This window comes from Cavia porcellus, unplaced genomic scaffold (assembly GCF_034190915.1).
Source record: "Cavia porcellus strain 051 isolate PalLab524CR breed Dunkin Hartley unplaced genomic scaffold, mCavPor4.1 scaffold_30, whole genome shotgun sequence".
Taxonomy (NCBI): domain Eukaryota; kingdom Metazoa; phylum Chordata; class Mammalia; order Rodentia; family Caviidae; genus Cavia; species Cavia porcellus.
The window spans coordinates 47,150,770-47,174,310 of NW_026947513.1; positions in this window are offsets into that span (position 1 = coordinate 47,150,770).

A 23,541-nucleotide genomic window follows, 5' to 3' on the forward strand; every position below is an offset into this window, starting at 1 on the left:
ATGTCCTTAATTATATTGAGGTAAAGACTATCTATTCCAATTTTCTGTAAGGTACTTATCATGAATGAATGTTGGACCTTATTAACAAAGGCTTTTTCTGCATCTATAGAAATGATCATGTGATTCTTACTTTTGGCTTTATTGATATGGTGGATTACATTTATTGATTTACGTATATTGAACCATCCCTGCAGGCCTGGGATGAATCCCACTTAGTCATGGTGTATGATCTTCTTGATCATTTGCTGCATCCTATTTGCCAATATTTTACTGAGGATTTTTGCATCTGTGTTCATTAGGGAGATTGGTCTGTAGTTCTCTTTTTCAGTTGGGTCCTTCTCTGGTTTTGGTACAAGAGTAATGTTTGCTTCCAGGAATGACTTAGGAAGGATTGCTTCCCTTTCAGTTTCACTGAAAAGTTTGAGGATTGTTGGCATTAGGTCTTCTTTGTATTTCTTGTAGAATTCTGCAGTGAATCTGTCTGGGCCTGGGCTCTTCTTTGTAGGTAAAGATTTAATTATGTTTTCAATTTCATTAATAGAAATTGGGTTATTCAGTAGTTTTACATCTTCATGACCTAGCTTTGGTACTTTGTATGCTTCTAGGAATCTGTCTATTTCCTCTGAGTTATAAAACCTTTGAGAGTATAGGTTTTCAAAATAGGTGTTGATGATCTTCTGTATTTCTATAAGGTCTGTAGTAATTTTGGCTCTTTCATTCCTTATTGCATGAATTAGAGCTTTTTCTTCCCTTTTTTTATTAAGGTTGGCTAGGGGCTTGTTGATTTTATTTATTCTTTCAAAGAACCAGCTCTTTGACTCGTTGATTTTTTAGATTTTTTTTTTCTCTATTGCATTGATTTCTGCTCTGATTTTTATAATTTCTTCTCTTCTTTTGGCTTTGGGCTTGACTTGCTCTTCTTTTTTATATGTTTTAAGTGTAGCATCCGGTTATTTATTTGCATTCGTTCTGTTTTCCTGATGTGGGAACTCAGTGCAATATGAAGACAGCTTTCATTGCATCCCACAGATTCCGGTAAGTTGTATTTGTGTTTTCATTTGTTTGTAGGTATTGTTTAATTTCTTTTTTAATCTCCTCTGTGACCCACTGATTACTCAAGAGTGTGTTATTCAGTTTCCATGTATTTGTGGGATTTTTGCAGTATCTTTTATCATTAATTTCTAATTTCATAGTGCTATGTTCCAATAGCATGCAAGGGATAATTTTGACCCTTGTGCATTTATTTAAATATGTTCGGTGAATTACTATATGGTCTGTTTTAAAGAATGACCCCTGTACTGCTGAGAAGAATGTGTATTCTGTTGTTGTTGGGTGGTATACTCTGTATATGTCTATTAAGTCCATGTGTTCACAGGTGCGATTCAGTTCTTTTATTTCTTTGCTGACTTTATGTCTGGTTGATCTATCTACTGGTGTCAATGGTGTGTTAAGATCTCCTGTTAGAATTGTGTTACTGCTAATTTGGTTTTTCATTTCTGTTAGTACTTGTTTTATATAACTGGGCACTCTGGAGTTTGGTGCATATATATTTAAGATAGTTATCTCTTCCTCTTGAAGTTTCCCCCTAGCCAGTTTGTAGTGACCTTCTTTATCCCTTCTGATCATTACTGGCTTGAAATTCAGATTGTCTGCAAATAGAATAGCTACCCCTGCTTTTGTGGGGGATTCCTGTTGCATGAAATATTGTTTTGCATCCTTTGACTTTTAGTCTGTGAGTATCCTTCTGGGTTAGATGGGTTTCTTGTAGACAACATATGGTTGAATTTTGTTTCTTAATCCATTCTGCCAATCTGTTCCCTTTAATTGGTGCATTGAAACCATTTATATTAATGGTTATAACTGTTATATATTGGTTTATTGTTGACATGTTATCTTTCTGTTGTTGCATCTTTATCTTTCTGTTCTGTTTGTCTGCTTTGTTTAGTGGTTTTTTCCTAAATGTATCTAGGCTGTCTTTCAGTATTCTTCGCAGGGTTGGCTTGGTGATCATGTAGTTCTTCAGCTATTCTTTGTCATGGAAGTATCTTATTTTTCCATCGATTTTAAGGACAGTTTTGCAGGGTACATCAGCCTGGGTTGGAAATCATTTTCCTTTAGGATCTGAAATACTTCATTCCATGCTCTTCTTGACTTTATTGTTTGTTGTGAGAAGTCTGCTGTGATTCTGATACGTTTTCCTTTATAGGTGATTTGTCTTTTCTCTCTGACAGCTTTTAATATTCTTTCTTTTGTTCAATTTCTGGGATGGTCATTATATGTCTGGGTGTAGATTTATTTTGGTTATGGCTGTTTGGAGTTTGATATGCTTCATTGATCTTGATATCAGTTTCCAATCTTGTGTTTGGGAAATTTTCAGCTATTACTTCTCTAAATATCCTCTTGATATTGTTTATGTTGTCCCCTTCTTTTTCATTTATTCCTATCAATCTTATGTTGTTCCACTTTGCATCATCTTGCAAGTGTTGAATTGTTATTTCCTGATTTCTTGTTATTTTAAAAAAATCTTTCCTTTCCTGTTTACTGGCTGCAGTCTTGTCTTCGAGGTCTGAGATTCCATCTTCACATTCATTGAGGCGGTCTTTACAACTTTCAATGGAGTTTTTTATTTCCTTTATATCTCTTTATATCTGTATATATGTATACTGTTTGTCTCTTATATTGTTTATCCAGGGATTCTATCTTTTTGTTCAGTTCCTCCAATTTTTTAACTGTCTTCTTTAGCTGTGTTCAGCATCTCCTTCATTTCTTTTATCATTTCTTCTTTTACCTGAGAGATTATTTCTAGTTTGAATTCCTTTAAGGCTTCCCAGAGTTGCTTCTTTATTTGAGTTACTATTATTTCAGGTATTTCAGGTATGCAGAATGTGTTTTCTTCTATGTACCTGGTTCCTAGGCTTTCTTGGGGTGGGCTGGATGTTTGATGTTGCATTTTGATGTTTCATTTTGTCGTTTTCCTATATTTTTGAGCTTCAAGTGTTGTTCCAAGTGAGGGAGAGAGTGCCTCCATACTGGGACTGGGTTCTGCTCCGTGGCCCCACTTGCTGGGCCTGGCAGGGAACTGTGGCCTGGCCCCCAGGTGAGGAAGGGAGCTCCACCAGACTGGGGTGGGATTCCGTGCCTACCCAACTCACTGGTCCTGGCAGGAAACAGCAGGCTAGTCCCCAGGAGACTAAGAGAGTTCCCCAAGATTGGGGCGGGATTTGTGCCTAGGCCCCACTCGCTGGTCCAGGCAGGAAACCGCGGGCGGCTCAGTTTTTTTTTTTTTTTTTGTTTTTGTTTTTTGTTTTTTTTTTTTTCATTTAACATCATCTTATCAGACTGAGATAAGGTCCTTCTATGCCAATTTCCTTTGGAGTTTTTATTTTAAAAGGATATTGGATTTTATCAGAAGCTTTTCTGGATCTATTGAGATGATTATCTGGTTTTTATCCTTGTCTGTTTGTGTTATGTATTATATTTACTGATTTGAGTACACTGAACCATCCTTGTACTAGTAGTGTAAAGCTATGGAGTATAATCTTTTTGATGGTTTGCCGCATTCTCTTTACCAGTATTTTGTTGAGGAGTTTTGCCTCTGTATTCATCAATGAGATTGGTCTATAGTTCAGTTTTGGATGAAACCTTGCCTTGTTTTGGAGTCAGGGTAATAGTAACATCCAGAAATGACTTTGGAAGTATTCTTTTCTTTTAAATTTCATTAAAAAATGGATCGCAGCCTGAGCTTTTCTTAGGTGGTAGGGTTTTTTGTTTTTTTTTTTTTTAATTACTGCTTCAATCTTATTGCCTGTTATTGAATTACTCAGAGTTTTTACAACATTTGGATTCAGGTTGGGTAATTTATATATATATATCTAAAACTATCCATTTCTTCTGAATTCTCCGTAATTGATGTACAAGTTTGTTAAATAGTTATCAACAATATTTATTTTAGCAGTATCCATTATGATTTTACTTCTTCAATTTCTATTTTTTTTTATCTAGGTCTTTTCTATTCCTCTTATTTAAATTGGCTGAGTGTTTGTCTATGTTTCTGTGTTTTTGTGATGTGGTCATTCACAGTAATAATCTTCTTTCTTAGGACTTTGCTCATTGTGTCCCACAGTTTTAATATTTTTTACTGGCATCACCATTTAGTTCTAGAAACTGTCTTATTTCTTCTGTTACCATTGTTAATTAAAAGTGTATTATTTAGTTTCCATACATTTGAATAACTTTTTGCCAGTGACTTCTAATTTCATTGTGCTATGATCTAATAATACATATGATACAATTTAATTTTTTTTACATTTACTTAAGCTTGTTTTATTGGCTAGTATGTGGTCTATTCTAGAGAAAGTTAATGAGAATATGCATTCTGTTTTGGGTGGAATGCTCTAATGATATCTATTAAGTCAAAGGTTCAAAGGTTTTGTTCATCTCTGATATTTTTGTTCATTTCTTTGTCTAACTGGTCTAATTGTGATAATGGAGTATGGACGTGCCCACTATAATTGTATTTATGTTTACCTGTTCTTTTACAATCAATTAGTATTTGTTTTGTGAAGTTAAGTGTGCCGTTGCTTGGTATATATATATATATATATATATATATATATATATATATGTAGTGACTTTTTGTCATTTTTGATCAGTTTTGGCTTGAAGTTCAATTTATCTCAATATGACATAGCTGTACTTCCCTTTGAGGAAGTGCTGCACACAATATTGTTTTCCACTCTTTTATTTTTAATAGGAGAGGTGTATTTTGGCCCGTGATTTTTAGCAAACTCAGTCTGTATCTTGGTTACTTTTCTCTCATTGCTGGGACAAAACACCAGACACCAAAAATGAAGGGAGGAAAGGTTTCTTACAGTTTTCAGCTGGTTCAAAGGCAGGGTGGCATGGCACTGGAGCAACACTTCAAGGCGACACCAGAGCAAAAAGACAGAAAACAAACTTCTTCTTCTGGCTAAGACTGTATGCACACCACCACCACCCCTTCTCCAGGATGGAGCACTCACAAAATCTCCTTGCCCTCCTTTGTACAGGATGGGGGTATTCACAAAGTAAGAATCCTGGCTCCCTGCTGAGCCTCTCAGTTAAACTTCTAAACTGCTCAAATTGACACAGTGTATTGACCATACAGTCTACTATCCACTGGCTCCAAGGCAGAAAGGGGCACAGGGGAAAGACCTGGCCATAGGACAATGCTCATGCCATGGAAGCTAGGAAGCCAGACTAGAAAGAGAGAGCTTGAAAGGAAGATAAATCCTTTCAAATTATACCACCAATGGCCATATTGTTATGATTTGTGTCTGGATATGCCCCAAAGCCTCACACAGCCATAGGGGCAGGCTTCCAGAGTCCGTGAATGATGGTTATGCTGGGATTGTGGTTGTGAGTGGCACACCCGTTATAGGGTGGGTAGTCTACATACAGTATAAAGCACAGGAAGAATATTCTTTCCTTGCTCTCTCCACCTTATGCTCTTGTCGCTTTTGCTGTTTTTCACCACCATGAACTATTGCCCTCTTCCATGAGCTCCCCTGCCTTGGACCCAGAAAATTATGGACTGAAATCTCTACAAACTGTGAGCTAAATAAACCTTTCCTTCCTTAATTTGGGGCATAAAGTATTTTGTCTCAGCAAGGAGATAAAATTAACCAATACAATCATCTTATAACTTCATAAAAGTACATTCAACTGCCCCATAATCCAATCACCTCCCAAAAGTCCAAGCTTTTAATACATGAGGCTTTTGGAAGACAGATTGTAAGGTTTATTGTGGTAAAACACCTGAGAAAAACAAATTTAAAGAAGATAGGTTTACTTTGATTTCAGTCCATGGTCTCCTGGCTCCATCATTTCTGGGCCTAAAGTGACAGCACATAGCAGAATGGCACAGCAAACAAAGAACCAGCTGGAAGCAAGGGATTGGGGAAGAATGGAAGGAAGGGAAGAAAAGTAGGAGGAAGAGGACAGAAAGTGCCATTCACAGCCATGGGCTCAGGGTCCACGTGATCCAGTTAGGTCCTGTGCCCCAGTAGTTCCACTGAGCCATGACCTCATTGATGGGCTAATTCACTTGATGAACGCAATGCTGATAATCCAATTGCTTCCCAAAACTTATCAGCCGGCCACTAGCCTTTGACACACTGAGCCTTTTGACAACATTTTGGGCCCTAATCATAATGCCCTCACTTCCCATGAAGATTCATGCTTGCCTCACAGTTTGAGATACAAAGAGTCCATTTTCAACAATTCCTAAAGTTTTAACAGTCCCAGTATTACTCAAAGGTCCAAATCTAAGCTATCTCTGAGACTCAAAACAAACTTCTAGCTGTAAGCCCATTTTCAAAGCAAACAAGTTACACGTGCATACTTCCAAAATAAATTGACAAACAGTGAAAATTCCCATTCCAAAGGGAACAGTGGGAGCATGAATAGGAGGAATGGGAATAAAGTGAGCCCCAAACCCAGCAGCAAAAACCTTAAATCCTGTGGTTCTGGGCTCAGCCTTTGTGGGCAGCACTGCCCCATGGTCTGGCTGGGTGTAGCCACATAGCCACATTTTTGGTCCAGGTCTGTTCACTGCCTGCAGATTTCTTGGTCAGCATTCCATGTTCCTGCACCTCTGCCTCCATGTGGCCCCCACTACAGCTTCTGCCCAACTCACATAACTATGCACTGCCTTCTCGGGGGTGTCCACTAGAACTCCAAGCCCATCACATATTGCGTGGCCTTCCAGAACTTCCTTTAAAATCTTAATTGAAGCTTCAATGACTCTGTAATCCTTGCTTTCTTTTTATGGAAAAGCCAGCATTACATAAATGACACCAAGTTTTAATCACTGCTGCAGGTAACAGCAGAGCCCACTTAGAGTATGACTATGGTGCCTGCGGAGTGCCTAGATGCTGAGGGAAGAGAATCTCTTCCTTACATGACCCTGAGTGAGCGGGGAACCCCAGCACTCACCCCTCAAAGCAAAGGTAAAATGAGCTTGTACATTTACACTCTTGAGCCCATGTCTGGTGGGTCTAACCGCTTCCTGAGATTTCCAGGAGGCATCATTCTCACTGTCCCGGAGAAAAATGTTTGGTTTCTTTTTATGGAAGTAATCTCTTCAGCAGCCACAAGTTCCTTAGCCCCAACATGAGAACTTCTTTTCTGATCACATCGTCAGCCTTTCAAATCTTTCTTTCCTGCCTTTTAGACCTGATTCACTGTAAATCTACTAAAAGCTAATTTCTAATTTTAAACAGAAAGTTGTAAATGACTCAGTGTAGTGAGGAAGGCACGTTGAAACGTGAGACAAGCTGGAAAGTAGGGTTCTTGCGCCAAGCAGCCAATTGTGAATGCAGAATTCTTGGAGGAAATTAAAAGTTTTTCTCCAGTGAACACATGAATTAGAAGGAAATAAAATAAGCTTGTGTCGATATGAAGGAAGATTCAACCAGATGCAACAATCTGTTACACAAAGCCGAGTCTGGAGGAAGGTCTTAAATCTCTTCAATTCTCCGGAGACCAAGAAAGGTGAGAAGGAAGTAAGGAAATGTCCAAAGCCATCAGAGACTGACTGACGGCAGTGGAGGCAAACCATGGCAGGGTACTGCAGCGGGCTACTTACATCACTGAGGGCTCTAAAAGGTTCACAGTCTCACCAGGTGTGAGGAAGAAGACAGCAACATCAAACTAAAATGAAACAAGTGTCAGTGTAGAACCTCAGCAAGTAACTAAAATATCTAGCTAAACAATTGTTCATTCATTATGAATCCAATTAATTAATTATGTTGCAGACACTCTATGTAGATGAAGCAGCCTTCTCTGAGACAATGGCAGACTTTTGTAAAGGGAAGTCGGTGGCTGGCTTCAGAAGCCAGGCTGACTCTTGTCCAGGGCTGGTGCACGGTGACTGCCTTGAAGCCAGATCTCACTTACTGTTTGTAGCGTCATGAGGCCTTTAATAAAGTTTTGGAAACTCTTCTGCCTCTGTCCTACAATGGAAATGAAAAACCCTGGATGACAGCACATGTGCTCACAGAACTATTGCTCAGAAAAAAGAACTATTTCTAAATATTAATGCTTATTGACAACATACGTGGTTCCCCGAGACCTCTAACAGAAAGGTACAGTGAGGAGGAGGATTTCAAGCTTCATAATCCACTCTGTAGTCCACGATCAGGAGTAATCTCATTTTTAAGGTTTATTATTTAAAAGTTAACATTTCATTAGACTTCAGCTGCCAAAGATAATGATTCATCAGATGTGTTTGGGAAAATAAATTGAACTTTTTCTGGAAAGGACTCACTATTCTAGAAGTCCTTAAGAACTGCCGCGATTCATGGAGGTGGTGCACAACTTCAGCACTGACAGGAGCTTGGAGGAATTTTGTTCCAGCGCTTGAAGATGGTTTCAAAGGACGCAGGTTTAGGGAGTAACTGCAGGCGTTGGAGACAGCAAGGAAACTAGAATGAGAAGTGGAGCCTCAAGGTGCTGAGAGACGCCTACCACCTCATCAGAACAAAGGCTCTTAGGAAAGAGGACTGCTGCTTATGCACAAGCAAAAAAAAGTCGGGGAGGGAGGGTTCCTAAAAGGGAATTTACTCCCATTGCAGATGCTCTGAACACTGATGAAATGACAACAAAGGACTCCGAGAATATCATGTAAAGTCCATGGCGCAACATTAGAGAACTCATAATGAGGATAGAAGTCTATCAAACAGCCTGCCAAGAAATCTTTTAGGAGAGATATCGTGGATCAAGATGGCAAACTTATTGCTAGCTTGTTTTAAGAAACCCCACTTCATTAGGGTGGGAAGTTCCATTCAATCTAGCTATTCCCCTCCTGGGTATTTTCTCAGAAAAACTGGAAAGGTCATATCACAGTGATGTATGTGCATTCATGTGCATTGCAGCACAATTTGTAAGGCTAAATCTTGGGGAAACAACCAAAATGCCCATCAACTGCAGAGCGGATGAGAAAGATGTGGTATTTTATACATGGAATATTACTCAGCTATAAAAAGGATGATTTTGATGCCTTCATAGGTAAATGGAGGCAACTTGAGACCATCCTCATAAGTGGAATAAATAAGAATCAAATTTATAAATATCACATTGTGTCTCTAGTGTAAAAACTAATAACTATAAGAGTAATAAAACCCAAAATGTGTAATTGCTATTGTAAAAAAGACAGGAAAAGAAACTGTTCTAAAGGATATAACTACATGTATGTTTAAGTGTGTAGGATTGTAGCATTGATAACCATATTACTAAGTTTTTGTTGGATCATTGAACAGAACTGTTTGCAGTTTCCCTGTTTGAATGTCCACTTTGTATGCTTTAATTTTGTAACTTGCACAACTATTTCTACCATGACAATATGTAATTTATCAACTAGTGATTTCTTACCATTATTTTTTTTGAAATTCTGTATTATTTCTACGCTTTTTTCTGTTTTGCTTTTTTTCTCCTTAAATAAAATTTAAAAGAAACCCCACCCCTCAAAAAAACATGAATACTTACTTTGAAATCCTCTGCTCACATAGATTGGAAAACACAGATGAAATGAACAGATTTCTAGAAACACATAAACTACCAAAGCTCAGTCAAGAAGATATAGCAATTTTGAATAATCCATTATCAGCTACTGAAATTGAAAACATAATTAAAAACTTACCAACAAAGAAAAACTCACGTGCTGATGGATTCACAGCTAAATTTTACAAGAAATTTAGAAAAGATTTGATGCCAATACTCCTTAAACTCTTCAATATTGAATAGGAAGCAATCTGACCTATATCATTCCTGGAGGCAAGTATTACTGCCATACCAAAACCCGAGAAAGACCCAACCAAAAAGGAGAACTATAGGCCAGTCTCACTAATGTACATTGATGCAAAGATTCTCAATAAAATACTGCCAAATATAATCATCAAGAAGATTATACATCATGACTAAGTGGGATTCATCCCAGGAATGCAAGGATGCTTTAACATATGCAAATCAATAAATGTAATGTACCACATCAACAGAACCCAAAAAACACAACATGGTCATCTCAATAGATGCAGAAAAAGCTTTTGATGAAGTCCACATGTTCAGGATAAAACCCCTTCAGAATACACAGTGTCCACCTCAATCTTACAAAGGCCATATATGACAAGCTAATAGCCAACATTATATTAAATGGATAAAAACTGTTTTAAAATCAGGAACACGACAAGGATATCCACTATCACCACTCCTATTCAACATAGTTCTGGAAACACTAGCCAGAGCAATCAGACGAGAGAAATAAACAGAATAAAAATAGGAAAGGAAGAAATTAAACTACCATTATTTGCAGATGACATGACACTCTATATAGAAGATCCAAAAGATTCCATTAAAAGATGACTTGAAGTAATAAACAAATTCAGCAGTGTAGCTGGATACAAAGTCAGTGCTCAAAAATCAATACCATTACTGTACACAAACAAAAAACTCACTGAGAGAGGAATTATGGAAATATTGCCCTTCACAATAGCATTTAAAAAATGAAATTTTTATTAAGACTGTAAAAAACCTATATGCTGAAAATTATGCTATGCTAAAAAAGGAGATTGAAGAGGATATTAGAAAACGTAAGGATATTTCTTGCTCTTGGCTAGGAAGAAGCATCATTGTGAAAATGGCCATACTCCCAAAACTGTTACACAGATTTAACGCAATCCAAATCAAAATACCATTCACATACCTCATAGATCTAGAGAAAACACTCCTAAAATTCATTTGGAAACAGAAGAAACCAAGACTAGCAAAGGCAATTCTGGGCAACAAAGGCAAAACGGGAGGCATCTCATTTCCTGACTTGAAATTATACTACAAAGCCTCAGTGATAAAATCATCATGGTACTGGCAAAGAAATAGACCTGAGGATCAGTGGAACAGATCAGAAGATGCGAACACAACTACAAAGACCCTCAGCCACCTCATATTTGTCAAAGGGGCTAAACATGTTCACTGGGAAAAAGATACTCTCTTTAATAAATGGTTTTGAAAAAATTGGCTCTCCACACGCTAAAGACTGAAACTAGATGCATGCCTATCACCATGCACAAAACAAAAGTATAAATGGATCAAAGATCTAAATATTAAAGCAGAAACAGTAAATCTACTGGAAGACAAGTTAGGTAGAAATCTTGGAGACAAAGGGGTAGGCAGAGAATTCATAAACCTAATGCAAACTGCACAGAAAACACTTCAAAGAGTCAACAACTGGGATCTCATATTATTGAAAAGTTTCTGCACTTGAAAAGAAATCACCAACAGAGTGAAAATAAAACCCACAGAATGGAAAAGAATTATAGCCAGTAACTCCTTAGACAAAGGACTTATATTCAGAACACATAAGAATTTAAAAACATCAAGCCCCCCAAATTCAAAGACCGCTCCAAAAATGGACATCTGAGACGAACACACAGTTCTCAGATGAAGATACACAGAGGCAAATAAATACATGAAGAAATGTTCAGCATCACTGGTCATTTGAGTGATACAAATTAAAACAGCCCTCAGATTTCATCTCACTCCAGAAAGAATGGCTGCCATCAAGAAATCAACTGACAACAAATGTTGGTGAGGCTTCAGGGAGAAGATAACACTGCTCCACTGTTGCTGGGAGTGTAAACTGGTGCAGCCACTATGGAAATCAGTATGGAGAATTCTCAGAAGACTAGGATTGGAAGTTCCATTCAATCCAGCTATTCCCCTTCTGGGTATTTTCCCAGAAAAACTGAAAAGGTCATGTCATAGTGACATATGTACACCCATGTTCATTGCAACACAATGTGTAATAGCTAAATCTTGGGGAAACAACCAAGATGTCCATCAACTGTCAAGTGGATGAAAATGATGTGGTATTTTTATACAATGGAATATTACTCAGCTATAAAAAGAATGATCTTGAGGCCTTCATAGGCAAATGGAGACAAGTTGAGACTATCCTCATTGGTGAAATAAACAAGAACCATATTTATAAATATCACATTGTGTCTCTAGTGTAAAAAATAGTTAGAAATATAGCAGTAATAAAACTAAAATGTGTAATTGCTACTGTAAAAAAAAGAGGAAAAGAAAGCGCTCTAAAGGATATAACTGCATGTATGTTTAAGTGTGTAGGATTGATAACCATATTATTAAGTTTTTGTTGGATCATTGAACAAAACTTATTGTAGTTTCGCTGTTTGAATGTCCACTTTGTATGCTTTACTTTTGTAACTTGAACAAGTATTTCTAAGAGGTGAATACGTAATTATCAACCAGTGATTTCTTACTGTTTGTTTTTTGAAATTATGTATTATTTCTAACATGTTTCTGTTTTGTTTTTTTTTAATTAAAAAAAAAACCAACTAATCTAATTGCTCCTCAGTCTTGGTCACACACATGCACAAATACATCCAGAAGAGAGAGAGAGAGAGAGAGAGAGAGAGAGAGAGAGAGAGAGAGAGAGAGAGAGAGAGAGAGATAAGATGCCTGTAAAAACTTCCAACTCCTTCAAACCAAATAACTGAATTACATGAAACAATAAAACAAAAAATAGAAACTGCAAACTCAAAGAAGATACAACTAAACACATACTGGTCTTAATAAATACAATTGTCAATTAGTATACAGAACATAACATAAAAAGCCTGCAGAGCTAACCACAATTCAAAGCAGAATGACCAGCTTAGGAAAGAACCAGTCTATGAAAAGGAATCAAATATATCAGTAGGATTTAAAAATTCTATTGAATATTAGCAGCAGAAGAAAGCTATGTGAGGAGACTGCTGGAAGAAGATAGGACTAAAACATGAGACCATGCTCAGAAACACCTTAAAACAGCAAGAGGAGATCAGTACAAGCGTTGGCACTGAAAAGCTCTTTGGTTTATTCTGTCAAAGAATCAGCTCTTTGACTTTTTTTTGTATTATGGGGCTGTTTTGTCTTAATTTTATCAGGTTTTGTTCTTGTCTTTCTGATTCTCTTCCTTATCCTTTATTTGGGTTTGGACTTTTCTTAGGACTTTGAGGTGCATCACTTGCATAAACTGGGCCATATATGCAGGCTCACGCAGCTTTTCTAACGTGAGCATCGCCTGCAACTACCTTCTCTTTTAAGAATGTTTTCACTGTGCTCCACAGGTCCTGCTATGCTGTGTTTGCACTGCCATTTGATTCTAGGAATTTTCACATTTTTCCTCAACTTTTTCTGACTCACTGCAGATTTAGGAATGTGTTATATAATGTTCAAGTGATTGTAAAGTTTTTGACATTCTTTTTGCCATTGATTTCTACCTTCAGTGTGCTATAATCTTATAGTACACATGAAACAACTTTTAGCTTTTGTATTTATTTAAGCAATCTTTATTTGCCAACTTCGTGGCCTCTTCTGGAGAAAGCTTTATATGCTGCTGTGAAGATTGTGTATTGTGTCTTTGCAGAGTGAAACACTCTGAAGATATCTATGAAATGTATTTGTTCAAAGGTTTGGTTCAATTCCAAAAATTATTTGTTAAATTATTGCCTTGTCGATCTGTCAGTTTGTGATAGCTGGATATTGAGAGTCTACACAATGATTGTTGATGTTTATTTGATCCCCTATGCCCAGTATTGTTTGTTTTATGCTGTTCACTGCATCATTATTTGATCATATGTATTCATAATTATTATCTCTTCCTGTTGAATTGGTCCCTTAACTAATATGCAGTGGACTTTACTTTCTCTTTTGATCATTTTTAACTTGGAAGTCCACTTTGTCTGAGGATAACAGTGTTATCACTGCTTGCATTTAGGATCACAATGTATGAAGTATTACTTTTTAACCTTTAATTTTTAATTTATGAATTTATTTTTGGATTAGATATGTCTCTTATATACTGCCAACTGTTGATATTTGTTTTTTGATCCAGTCAGCCAATCTGTATCTTAACTGGAGAGTTGTGGCCATTTACAGTGAGGGTTATTATTGAAATGCATTGGCTTCTTAACTACCACATTCTTTTTAATTTTTCTTTTTCTCATTATTAAAATTTTTGTTATTACTACATGGTGCAGGATATAATCACTATATTCATTACGAGGGGTTGGAATATGTATGTAACATGTCTTCACCTTATGTCATGCCCTTCCCTTCCCTTCTCCCCGTTTCTTGATCCCTTTCTCTTCCACAAAAGCACCATCTCCCTGTGTCCTATTATCTGTCTGTTACTTAGCTCTTTAATTTACATGTATTTTGGGTTTTTTGTAGAAAAGAAACCATGAAATAGTTAAGCTTGTGTGTCTAATTTATGTCATTTAACGTTATGGTCAGAGTGTCCATCTTCCTACAAGTGACTCAAACTTGCCTACTTTGTCATAGTAGACTCCACTGTGCATAAACATCACAGTTTCTTTATCCATTCAACGGCTGATTACCTCCTCTTCGTTTTTGACTGTTCACCTTGCTTGATGTATTCATTGACTTCCAAGATTTGGACTATAAATTGGGGAAGTAAATTTTTCAATCCAAAATGTGTAAATTTTGTTGTAAAAAAGAGAGGGGAAAAAAAGAGAGCTCTAACAGATATAACAGCAAGTGTGTTTAGGGGTGTTAAATAGCTGACTATATTAATGTTTTTGGGTCATTGAACACAGCTGTTTGCAGTCTCCCTGTTTGAATGTCCACTTTGTATTCTTTGATACTGTGATTTGAGCAACTATTTTCAAGATGATAATATGTAATCTACTAACAGGTGATTTCTTACTGTTATGTTTTTTTTTTTTTGTAGTTCTGTATTACGTGTACCCTTACACTGCTTTGTTTTGTTTTGTGTTTTTCTCTTTTTCCTCTTAAATAAAATTAAAAAAATAATAATTATAAGAGGTCTAAAGCCTTGCTTGCCTGTATGTTGCAGTCTTTGCCCATTCTTGGAAAGCATTGCAATGATTTCTGTAAACAGAATTTTCTATTCTATACATGCTGCCCTCTAATTGTCCCTCTAACTCTAATCTTCTTAGCCTTAGTGTCATCTAGTATCTGGTATGTCAATTTTCCTCCCTCTTTGTTGTTTTTAAGGTCCAGTATGTCTCTGACTTACCAACACTCCAGTTGCAACAAATCACAAAAGTAGCTCGCATCGGCGGATGGTGGTGCAGCTGTTTTGCTGTGTGCCGCCTGCACAGTGCTCAGCCAAAGCTCAGGATGTCTAAAAGCTGGAGGAAAAGCTTGATTTTGTACATTTGTGACAGAGGTGTGTAAGACTCACTTTGTTGGACATAAGAATGGACCTGACTTACGCACATTCTCCTGGATGGAGTTTTTTGGTAAATTGGGAGCTTCCCGTGTCTCTGCACATGTGTTCTTGTGCTTCTAATCTATTCTTGAGGTCCTAACTGTCTCCTGACATGGTATTTATATATTTAATGGAGTTCTTATCTCTGGGATTTGTTTTCTTGGTAAATTTGTCATTCATGGTTTTGGTTAGCTCTTCTAATTTTTATTTGACTTAATGGTGTTGGTCAGTGTGTTTATTGATTCCACTCTGGCTTTGTCTTCTTTGAGGCTGCTAAATTTCTTTGCTTCTTTGATAATTTCATACAGTTCAGTTATCTGATGTCCGGCTGTATCTCCATTGGTGTCCCCTGGATGTCTTTTGGTGGAGCAGGGAGTCTTTGGAGACATTTGTGCTGAAGGTTAATAAGGTCAAATAGCAGGAAGAGATGTTGTTGTTGGCATGAACTCTAGTTACGTTCTGTTTTCCACCAATGTGATCTTATTAATCAGTATTGTCTACCAGTTCAACTTATTCTCTCTAATTGGCTTGGACTCGTTACTGTCTTGTAAGGAGAGCATCCCCACTGGTTATAAAAGCACACATAGAATCAACCATGTATCAGTCACGAACATTAAAACTTGCTTCACCAGTTTTGCCCTTTTGTCACTGACTCAGACTGTGCTGCAGTGCTAGTAGTTAGTCTGGGATGTACAGGAAAGGGAGAAGGAAACAGAAAGAGGAAAGAGGTGGAGGAAAATCAGTAAGAAGAGAAGGATAAGAGAGAAGCATCAGTAGGTGGATAATGGCAGGTACAATGAGGTATTCCTACAGCTGGAGCACAGCGAATGTTGGGGTTTGAGAGGACTTTGCAGAGGCCGGAAACGGGACAACAGAGAGGGAAACGTGGCAGAGGACGGCAGGTGGCCCAAACCTGCTGAAAGGTTTGCAGTTAGTCTTGTTGGCTTCCTCCGAGCACCGTCCTACTAAAGGTGACCCTGCTGTGACCAGGCCTGGCCATTCGAGTCCCAACACGTGCCAAACCTTGGCTTTCGCATGCACACAGGCACCTGGCTCATATGTGTGATGTGAAAGGTGGAGACGAAAGGGAAGAAAAGAGGACAGAAAAAATATGTGGGGGAAGAAAGAAAAAACTAAAAGAGGAAAGAAAATTGAAGACATTGGGAGAGAGCAGACCAAAGAGAAAATCTTTACAAGTAAAATTAAAAAAAAAAAAAAAAACCTTAATAAAGAAACAAAAGCCAAAGGGGGACAAACAAAACAAGCAAGCCAGCACTCAAGGGCCCAAGCAGTCGCCTTCCACGGCCTGCGTGGGGGTCCCTCGTGGGCTGCAGAGGTGATGGGGGGGCTCGCCAACACTGGCCTTTCCGGGCCGCGGGTGGAAGCCTGGCTTTTGTTTTCTAAATGAAAAAAGAATAAAAGTGATGATACAGAATTTTAAGACAAAGTAAAGGAGAATTACACTGGTTAACATATTGCATATTGTTGTCTTCATAGTAGTTGCTCAGATTACAAGATATAGGCACGAAAAAAAAATGATCAAACAACGAAACAATGACTGCACAAACTGTTCTTTCTGATGCACTAGCAGCGACTGGAGCACAGTTACCTAACTTCCACCTGGGGCCAGGCGCAGGCGGGCCCTTCCCTGCCGGGATCTGCCACCTGCTCGGTCTGGGTGCTGGAGGCTGCGGCAGCTCGGGCTGACCCTGGCGCTCTCTGGTCGCCTTTCGGAGCTGCCTTCCCTGCGGGGCCTCTCCGCTCCCTGTGCCCAGAGCGTCAGCTCCTCCCACCCCAGGCTGCCTCCTGCTCCCCAAGGAGGGCTCCTTCCCTGGCTCTGGGAGCTGGTGGGCAGGCGCCGGGAAGGGCTGGGCACGGAGGGTTGGGGGAGCCCGTCTCGGAGCCCACCCAGGGGCCCGACTCCTGCACCCTGCACTGGCCGAACTGTCAGGGCCGCCCGGAGGGCGATCTGCGGCCAAGGGCGGGCGGCCTCCGCTGTCCACTAGTTGGGTGCTTGGTTCCTCCTGGAGGACGCGTCTTGCGGTGCATTTTTCCCTCCAGGTGCTGGCCCGCGAGCTCTGGGACTCCTGCCTTGCCGGGTCCTGCCGCAGCTCCTCCGGGGCACACCTCTGCCAGCCGGCCAGCTGGGCCCTGCTCAAGGGCTCCTCCTTCGGTAAGGACCTCACTAGCCCATGGGCGGCAGGCGCACCCCGATCACATTCACAAGCAGCAGACGACCTGGCGGGCCAGGGGCGCAGCGGGCAGCCTTTCCCGCCTCTCTCCGTGTTGAGATTAGTAAAAATAAATACTGCTGCCCAATCCCCACTGCCCTCTTCTTTTTAGGCATTTTCAGTTATTCCTTTTTTTTTTTTTTTTAACTTTTTTTTATCGGTACCGGGGATCGAACTCACGACCGACCGCCTGCTAGCAGGCAGGTGCTCATGCCGCTGAGCTAAATCCCCAGCCCCAGTTATTCCTTTTTTTGGCAGTTGAATATTTTAGAGAATGTAAATACTGCCAGGCTTTCCTTTTTGTGTTTTATTTTTGTCCTTGTTTTAAAATGTGTTCTTCACACAAAAGATCATGTGTGTTTTCGAAATGTCCTCCGTGCCAGCGCCACCGTGACCCTCCTTCCTAGTTCTCTCCTCGCTCGCAGAGGCAGGCGCCTTCTACCCGCAGCGCAGCTTCTGTTCGCCTTTACCTCTTCTGGGACCCGGACTGTGCTGTAAGATTGTTACAGTTACAGTTTTCTGGCGCAATAAAGGAGCAGAATATAAGAAAAAGCGGAGCCCACACCCAGCAAGGGTTAGGATTTCCCCCTGACCGGGTATGGCGGTGTGGAGTATTTGTGGCCTCTGAGCGGATGTGGTGCTTGGGGCAGCACCGATGACCGAGGAGCTGACTGGCACTTTCTTCGTGCCCTAACAGGAAAGCGAGTTGCAGGTGGGGCTGGAGAAAAAGGAGGAAGTGGTAAGCCTTGCCACTTTGGCCTTCCGCCCAGTAGATCACCGTGATAACTGCACAGTAATTTATACTAGGAAGAACCTTTCAGTTATGACTGCTGGTGATTTGCACATAATGAGGTTGCTCATTTCATGCCAAGTATTTGGGGCAGGTCAGTTAACAAAACAGATAAGCTTACATTTTAGCAAAGGAAAATAGTTCATGAGGAATGACAAGGTAGTAAGTGCTTCAAAAAGAGCAAACATCCAGTGCCTGGCCAGAGTCCTAGAGCAGAGAGGGCAGCAGTGATTTTCAAAAGAGTGACCAGGATGGGCCTCCTTGAATCAGTGACTTTGGAGTAAACATCTGAAGGAGGTCGGAGATGTAGTGAAGGGGACCATATCCAGAAAAGCACGCTGGAAGGAGAGACCTGTGCAAAGACGTACTCTTGGGAGTTTTTGGTTAAAAGATAAAATACACTTTTCTGGGTTGATTTTTTGAGACAGGGTCTCACTATGTAGTTCAGGCTGGCCTTGAGCTCCTGGTGACCCTCCTGCCTCAGCCTCCCTAGTGCTGGGATTAAAGGAGTGCACTATCTGGCGATAGATAAATACACGAGGTTGGACAGAATCATGTCAGTTATCATGGCAGTCTTGATTCTAACCACATTTGAGTAAATTCAGCAATTTACGTATTCTCTTTTTGATTAGTAATTTAACATGACCAATAATGTGATCAAAATATGGGTGTAAACCTGCATGTAATACTGCTGTTGGGCTCCTTAACTATTTTACCCCTTGAAAGTAATGACAGGGGTGGACGTCAGTTGATCTATGAGCAGAGGGGAAGGCATGGAGAGGATAGTAAGAGCTGGAAGAGATGAGGAATGGCTAACATTGTTCACTCACACACTCAACACCTACTGCCTGCTGAGTCCAGGTATACAAATACTCAGAAACAGTCCTTCTCTAAATCAGGTTCACTCAGCAGCAGAGGAGAAAGACATTCTGTGGGAGGCTGAGAGACTGGGGTTAATTTTATGTGAGACAACAAGGAGGAGAAATAACCCTAGAATAAGACTTGTAAGTTGGAAGTCAAAAGCTGAGAAGGGTGGCAGCTGGGGATTCAGGTTTCTAAGAGCCATGGAGGCACGCTTAGAATGGCGCGGCCTCTTCTGACGCTGAAGAGGGGATCTGCACAGGATGCATGCACAGCCTGCTGAGCCCAGGGGTGTCCCAGCAAGGGCGCCTGAGAAGCAAAGAGGGTGTGAAATCCCACAGGGAAGCTGGATGCTGTGTCTTCTCATGGAGATGAGCTGCTGAGCAGGCTGGAGAGAGAAATGTGGGGCAACCCAGCTATGTAGCCTCAAGGAACAACCTAGAGAAAAGGGCAAGAAGGGAGGAGCTCCAGAGTCCCAGGTCTGCGAGCCCTGTGCTGCTCAGCAGTGTCTGCAGAGCGACTGGGTAGCTAGGACGTTTGCACAGAGGACTAAGCAGAGGGCAACAGCACTCATGAAGGGTACACAGGAAACAAATCTGTTTGTCCAGGAGCAAAATGGGTAGTTTAGATGCAGTTGAGGTCTGCTGAGGAATGTTCATCTCTTAGAATGAATCACTCACAGGCCCCTTCTCTGGACCCTAGAAAAAGCATGTCACCTAAAGCAGGAGACTTGGTGGCTGTGAGCGTGTGGACATGTGGTGCGTGATGGCACCACTGAAAGTGTGACTGTCTCATCTCCAGAGCTGTTTCCACAGTGGTGCCATCACAGAAGGTCACTCGCAGAGCGCACTGAGCTCACCGGAGGCTCAGCACCCACCCCATTCTGTTTTCTTGTATGTGGGACAGGACATGTAGGGCACATAGAACTGTGTGGAAATTCTAATCACCTTTTAAAATAATGAAACTGAAACTATTTTTTTTGGGGGGGGGGACCAGGGATCAAACTCACGACCTTGTGCTTACCAAGCAGGTGCTTAAAACACTGAGCTTAATCCGTGGCCCTGAAACTGAAACTTTTGAGGACTGTTTGTCTTCTGTAAAATGAATTTCTGGAGAGAATAATTGCAAGGCTTTATCGAACATTCCTTGCCTGTCAGCTACCATATTTATTGCTTACTGTGCATTGCAGAATTTTTGCTGATGCAGCCCCACGAAGCATGGACTATCACTACCCTCATTTTACATGGAAAGGAGCAGAAGCCAGTCATCCCAGTCATGATGAGTTAGCTGTGGATCCAGGATGCAAGTCAGCGGCCTGATTTTAGGGTACACACCCCTGACCAGGGCACCTAACTTGTTCTGAACTTCAGAGCTAGTGTCTCTGTCACCAGAAAAGAAGCCAGATTTTCCCATGCCTGGATCTTCAACTCTGGTGAACTTTATTTTCCACTTGAATTACTAGTGTGAGAGTCTCTTTCTCTCTCTCTCTCTCTCTCTCTCTCTGAAGTAAGTCTCTGAATAGCTTATGTAAAAAGAATTGTTCATATGGATATACAAAATGTGATAGACAGGTAGGCTGAATATTTAAATGATTACAGTAAAAAAAGACATTGCCATTAACCCCTAGAGAGAAGCCTTGTCATCTGAACACAGCTTATCACTTCCTTCCTACCTGAGGTGCCTTTAGTTGCACTGTTGTGGCTTCCTTCATGGTGCAAAACACTTACCTTTCATGGTTGTTTTTACTTCGTGGAACATCCAGAAATCATAGGATGTCCAAGTCCGGCGCAAATTAGGCAGATGCAGCCCTGTCATGTCTTACTGAGTCCACCTCTTGTAATTAGGGGTTAGAAAAATCTAGCCAAGGGCCTGGATCCTACTGCAAAGTCCTGCACGAGTTCAGCCGAAGACCTAGAGCTTATGACAGTGCCTCCCATGAGTCCAACTGGAGGCCTGGAGCCCATGACAAGGACTCAAGCAAGTCGGTTTTATGGATCTGCACTGGAAGATCCAAAAGTCAGTGGTAGAAGGTAGAAAGTCTATGCCAGCGGAGTGAAGGGTCTAAGCCAGTAGGCTGAGGGGTCTGCATTGGAGTCAAGAAGTAATGCTCAAAATAAGAAGCAGGGTTATCCTGAAAAGTACCACAGTCATCCTCAGTGACAATGAGGTCCTGAGCTCCTCCGACAATTAGGACAGTTAAGTACATATCAGGAAGCCAGCGTGACAAGCTTCCCCTGGAGATTAAACAGCACATGTTTTCTCCTCCAGAGCCAGAAAGTGATGCTCAATATGGGGACTAGAGCTCCTCCAAAGTGAGCCACAGCCACTCTCAGCGACTAGGTCCCGAACTCCTCCGATGAAAAATGGCCAGATTCATATGAGAAGCCAGCCACGACAAGCTCCACCAGAACATACAGCTCCAAACAACACACTTCACTCTTCCTCTCTGTCTCCTTTTATGCTGGCAAGTTTCCTCAGGTGGCCATCTATGCTCAGCACCATGCTGATTTAATTCAGCTGGTATTAAGCTGACCCTTTTAAATCCCTAACAATAACTTTTGGTTGGATGGTACTCAGCAGCAGGAGCAGTTACTAAATTTTTTATCACACTTCGTGAAGACATGAAAGGATGTCCTGAATTGCTTACAAAAGTGACAATAATGATGGTACAGTATGATCAAAGAAAAGGTATTGTGCAGGGTATTCATAGCAAGGTATCCTTTACTGTAATATTTTTAATTTAACCATTCACCCTATATGTAAATGACCTTTTGTTTGTTATTTAGTAGCATCACCTGTGTAGCCAGTAATGGCTTGTGAAAGAAATTTGCTCCTGTGCTTTTAAACCTCTCAAGTGATTCTATTGGGCAGGACAGTTAACACTGGTGATATGACTAAGAATAAGATGTGACTATGAAAAATCATTCTCTTCCTTGACAGAACATTTGGAATTTTCAATAGATTAAACAAACAAAAGGCACTGCTCAGGCTCAAGTGAACTGCAAACAATCAAATGGGTAAAACTCATTGTCAAGTCAATGATTCATTTAAAACTATGAATTAGCTGGAAAAGGGTAATGTTTCAAATCAAGTCAGTGCAGTAACATTAGTGTCACCAAGAGCAGTTTTTTACACACCTCCAGTATCTGAGGATGGAGGAAATGCAGGAGGTACTTCTAATTCTTAGGTAAACTTTGCAGGGACTTTGCAAGAATTTATGCTTTGTTTCTTTTTATAATTCATTCTTTGAATGTCACATTCATTTTAGTAAATTTGGCTTTACTTGTTAGGCAATATTTTAATGAGTTCAGAATTTTGTTGCTGGCTAGGAGCAAATTATTCAAAAAGATCTGAGCACACAGCAGTGGTTCCTATTAGTTGGGTGTGCCACACAGTCGTGAGCTCTTTGGTGCTCTGGCTTTCACTTCAGCTTTCTCACATGTAGTTCTTTAATACTCTTTAACAAGTGATGCCCGTTTCCACTTGTCATTTCTCAGTATTTTCTCTTATAGCTTATACTTCAGCTTTATAAAGAAAATTCTAAATAATTTGTTGCTATTTCTGTGGTGTATTACTGTAAATATGAGAGACATTTCATCTGTTAGTACTTTGGGGCATTGACTATTTTGGAGAAATACAGTATTTGTCCCTTAGTTTGACTACTGCTGCAAAGGGAGAGTGAGCACAAATGACACTGGAGATCATTTTTAGTATGTTCACGCTATCAAGTTTTAAAGTTATCCGTCACTAGCTTCTTCAAACCATAGTCTTTATCATCATCACGCACAGAGATGTGGTTCAAGCTAGCTGTGGATCCTAGAGGAACGCTGTGGGTCAATTATATACTCACGACAAGGAATGTGGCAGTGACTTAGGATTGCCAAATAACTGCATGCTAGGTCCTGTGGTAACAGCTTTAGTTGTATTATCTGGTTTCTTGAAGCAATTATGGACTGATCTATGACAGCTCTGCCTCCCGTGTTACAGATGAGGGAACTTGAGCTTGGATCGAGGACAGTCAGGTAAAAGTGGCAGAGGGAGAGAGCAGACCCGAGTCTGTCACGTCCAGTCACACTGTGACCACCACAGCACAGCACTCTCTTAAATAACAAAAACCATCCTCCATCGCAGTCTCATCTTCCCCAGAATCCATTTTCCACCAATCCTCAGATAATTAAGGCTCAAAGATGGCAGACAGCTTACAAGTCAGTCTGGACGGCACACTGTGAAAAACAGCAGCTCCCGTTGTCTTCTCAGAAGCACCAGTATTACCGTCGTCTTCTTTCTGCTCTCCTTGGGGACACAGCGAAGCAGAAAGCCACCTCCCACGGCCTCTTGTTTTGAGTGTTTTATGCCCCTAAAGG